The sequence below is a fragment of the Euprymna scolopes genome, chromosome 24, assembly GCF_053919585.1.
Source record: "Euprymna scolopes isolate OS-2025 chromosome 24, ASM5391958v1, whole genome shotgun sequence".
NCBI lineage: Eukaryota > Metazoa > Mollusca > Cephalopoda > Sepiida > Sepiolidae > Euprymna > Euprymna scolopes.
This window is the reverse complement of record NC_136505.1, coordinates 13,934,584-13,939,313: the sequence shown is the minus strand read 5'-3', so window position 1 is coordinate 13,939,313 and position 4,730 is coordinate 13,934,584. Positions and strand designations below refer to the sequence as shown.

The 4,730-nt window shown below is 33.3% G+C and overlaps 1 pseudogene; it reads right to left on the bottom strand.

Annotated features, from left to right (window-relative positions):
• Positions 1–440: 440 nt before the first annotated feature.
• On the bottom strand, positions 441–557 carry LOC145246922 (5S ribosomal RNA; annotated as a pseudogene).
• Between the last annotated feature and the right edge of the window lie 4,173 nt (positions 558–4,730).

Here is a 4,730-nt window from a genome sequence, read left to right as displayed (position 1 = left end):
CACACACACACAGATATATATGTGTGTGGGTGTGTGTGAGTGTATATATATATTTATACACACGCACGCACACATTTATATATGTATATATATAAATTTGAACTTCTTGCTGGATAATTAAAATTTATATACCTTTCTTACAGGTTTATAATGCTTTATTTTAAATTTGAGTAAATTTTCAATAACAGGAATTTTAATTCATATATATATATATATATATATATATATATATATATATATATATATATATATATATATATGAAGGCTTCCTTCAGTCTTGACAGACTATGGATACCCACTGTAAGGGTGCCTGCGCGTGAAATTTGTGTGGCAAGACTTGCGCAACCTCTAACCACGCCTCTCCTGAGTCAACATTGTTGCATACCAGTGGCAAGTTGAGGTACAAGACGACTGGAAACAATGCCGAGATAAGCGGAGAGCACATACAGCGCCTAGAATTCCCAAATGGTCACCCATCTGGTATTAGCCAGGCTCAACGTTGCTTAGCTTCGGTGATCTGACGAGAACCGGTGTGTCAACGTGATTATGCCGTATATATATGAATTGAAATAAGAAAATGTGAAAACCTGAAAATGGTGTGAAATGATAAAATCATTTTTTTATTTACTATTTTTGTTGTTAAATTCTGAATGTTTGCTAATAACCTGACTTTATCAAGGAGATGTAAGTCCGATTGAGTTTTTTTTCCTTCTTCTTCATAATGATGTAATAAGAGGTCAAATCCTCCCGAAGAGAAGATACGTCTTGTCTCGGTAATTGTTTATATCCGTGTGTTGTTGCTTGGTTTAAGTGTGAAATTTTAGCAATGTAAAGTCACACATTTTAGAAAACATTTTTTTAATGAATTAAAATAAGAAAATTTGAAAACCTGTGAACAACATTTTCAGGTTTAAATTTAAATTCACAACCAGTCAAAGTTCTTTTCATATAATAGTAGAGATAGAGATATATATAAATCTAAAGTATATATTTATATATCTAGATTTATATATCTACATATTGTGATATCTCTCTCTATCTGAATCTGAATATTTAGGTATATATATATGTATATGTATATATATATATATGTATATATATATGTATATATATGCGTCATTGATTTAATTGAAAAACTGCATTGAAGAATGTTGAAGACTATGCAAAAGAAAAAATTCTGGAGCACAAAAACTGGTATCATTCTTGCCTTCGAAGCTCATTAACCTTTTTTTAGTTAAAACAGAAGGAGGCGTTACATTTGGAACGACCAATGTAGACATTGGTGCAGGTACGTAGATCTGTAATTGTATAGCGTTATATATAGAAAGACCAATAGAGAAAGAGGAAGAAAGAGAAATATATTAATATATATATAGCAAAATAGTTTCCAATAAAAATCGGCTCCTATATGGTTGACTATTTTAAAAACTGATTACATATAATGATAGAAGATTATCGATACACAGGAATGGGTATGTTTGATCTGGCAGAACGGTGGTTCATTAAAATTGTGGGGTCTGCGTTCGCGCCTGGTCCACAAAGTATGGAAATAAAAAATAAAAAAAAGTTTACAAGTGTTTTTGATATAGATGTACATAAAAATACTTTGATAAGTATGTTTTAACTTAAATAAGTATGGTATAATAAAATTGTGTGGTCTGCGTTCGCGCCTGGCCTCCATGGAATGGAAATAGGCACAAACTTTAATAAAGACTTTTCATATCTATCTGCGTAAGTATACTTTGATAATTATGTTTCAGTTTGAAAAAATATGGTATAATAAAATTATGGGGTGTTCGTTCGCACCTGACCTCCATAGAATGTAAATATGTCACAATGTTTAACAGGGTTTTTTTAATATAGATCCACAGAATATTGTGATAAGTGCTTCAGTGTGAACAGGTATGGTATATGGGGTTTATCTATTTTATTTTTACTTTCATCATATTTTGCTTTGGTTTTGATACCCCCAAATTAAACCCAAATTTACAACCCTTCCTTTTCATAACCTATCATTCTTTCATAAATCAGAATCCATTTTCTGTAGGCTGTTTTTGAACCCAGTCAACGACGGGTACTTTTGATAGTATATATATATATATATATATATATATATATATATATATATATCGTATTCAGAAACGCTGTCTTGGCAGAAGCGTCTTGAAATCTTATCATGTCTTTATTCTGCGCCCAATTTATCTATCTTTTTATAATAATATATTGAAAATATATGGTTTCCGTTCTGCTAGATCTACAGCAGATGTTATATCACATAGGGATAGCGAATCTCTCGAGGGAGGCTACCTTTCTACGGCAATTGCTCTCGACACATCAAAGGCCTTTGATAGAGTATGGCATAAAGGTTTACTTCACAAGATCTTCAGCTACGATATAGCTGGAAATGTCTTGTCAATTATTAAATCATTTCTCTCTGGGTCCACCCTAGGCTCAACTCTCTTCCTGATCTACATTAATGGTCTTTCAAATCACATCCTTACATCATTCGTAGACATTTATGCTGATCACACTACTATCTATTGTAGCACATCTAAGACCGTAAACGACTAAGTTCTCTCTGATTCTCTCTCCTCTCATCTTAAGCAAGTGGTACAATGGAGAAAGAGGTGGTTTGTTACTTTTAATGCATCTAAAACCAAGCTAAAATCAATTGAAATGAATGCCTATCGTCTTGGGGAGGCCTTGTGGTATGACAAGTTTCTGGGCTTTACCTTTACTGCTGATCTTAAATGGAACACATACATTAAATCCGTTTCCAAGACCGCTGGAAAAATGGTGGGATCCTTCTATCGATCCAGTAGATATCTCACTGCAGATGCAATTCTCTATCCATATAAGAGCCAGGTACGTCCAATGATGGAGTACTGCTGCCACATCTGGGCATGAGCTGCTAGAAAGGACTTATCCTGCCTTGACAGAGTTCAAAATAGACTTCGTAGCCTCGTAGGGGATATCCTTTTCTCTTCTCTGCAACCTCTTTCTCATAGAATAGATGTTGCGAGTTTGTCTCTGCTTGATCGCTATTTTAATGGCAAGTGCTCGGCTGAGCTCCAATCTATGGCCCCCCTCGCCAGACTTTCACAAGAAACACCTGTCTAGCAGAAAACACTATCACTAATTTCCCCCACAATTTATCTGTGACTAAACCTAAACTTAGATTCCATGAACAAAGTTTCTTTCTTAGAACTGCACGCCTATGGAATTGGCTTCCGTTTTCTTGTTTTCCAGCTGACTACAATATGGTTGTCTTCAAGTCTAACGTAAACAAGTTTTTGATAAACCGTTCCATATAAGTTAAGAAATTTACCGAATTTTCATTAGTAATGATTACTATATTGTCCGATTTCTACTGTACACTCTTTAACCCTTATCCTCGAGTGGCCTCTTGACCTTGAAAAGTGGTGATGCTTATGTAAAAAAGACGTTGAAAAAATATCAAATTTTCAAAAGAGAAAGAAAAAGGAGAAAAAATAAGGAGGCAATAAGAAGTTAGAAAAGAAAAAGGATTTGCAGACAGAAAAGAATATTATGAAAAAAAAAAAATATCAAGAAAGATGAAAGTGAGAAAGAGAAAGAGAAAGAGGAGAAAGAATAAAATTATGAGAAGCGGAAAAAGATAAAATGGTCAAAAGATGGAAGAATAACAAAATAAAAATTCAAAGAAATAATGGAATGAGAAAACATTTTTAATTTAGAATCAAAATGGAGATATCTTAAAAATGCCAAAAGCCTGTCTTCTGCAATATGATTAAATGCTAACATTATATTAAAGGGAGCCATAAAAAAAAGGATTAATGGATGGCGAATGCAATTAGGCCGTTGTTGTCATTTCAAATTAAAGTTAACATTCGATTTCGCCGCTGAGAGACACAAAGGTATCCAAGTAAAAAAGTAAATAAAATAAAATATAAATGAAATATAAAATAAATAAAACTAATAAAATAAATAAAAAGAAAAGAAATAAATAGGAAAAGAAAGAAAACAATATAAAGTATTGTCTCCCAGCATTTATTCGTAAAATTTAGACATTCATACAGACACGACATTGAAACACAGAATCGGGCTGGGTTGGGTGTCCTTCCAAAAACATAGCACTATACTAAAATCAAAAAGGGTGCTCATAACTTTTCAAATAAAAGTTTATTTAATTTATGTCCTCGCAGTAGTTTTATATGGACTTGATTGTATCACGTGGACGAAACAACTAGCCAATCACATTGAGGTGTTTCGAAATCACGTGTTGCGTTTCATTACTGTCTATCGCATAATCAAAAAAAAAAAACAACAACAAAATATCCCCCCTCCGTCAAACTGCTTTCCTACTTCCTTTATTTGATGAAATCAAAAGTAAAGTTTTAAAGTTTGGGCCATGTTAAACGGTCAACCACTAGTGTGTCAAAGTTATGTGTTGAGGGTATATTAGAAGGCAAAAGAAGCAGAGGCAAGCCAAGGAGAAGGTGGAGGGAAAATGTTTTTGATTGGATATTTCTGAACAGTTGGATTTCCATTAACAAACTTGCCCTGGATCGGAAAAAAATGGCGAAAAATAGCCGTACCAAGCGGAAGATGCGACTTATGATGAGTTACAGATGGTCCAGTAAATTTATATTGCTACTCATATCATAATGATACCAAACCCAATTACTACGCAAATCAGACATTTTGTTATAGATGGTCCACATGCTCATTATTTCATATTTTATTGAACT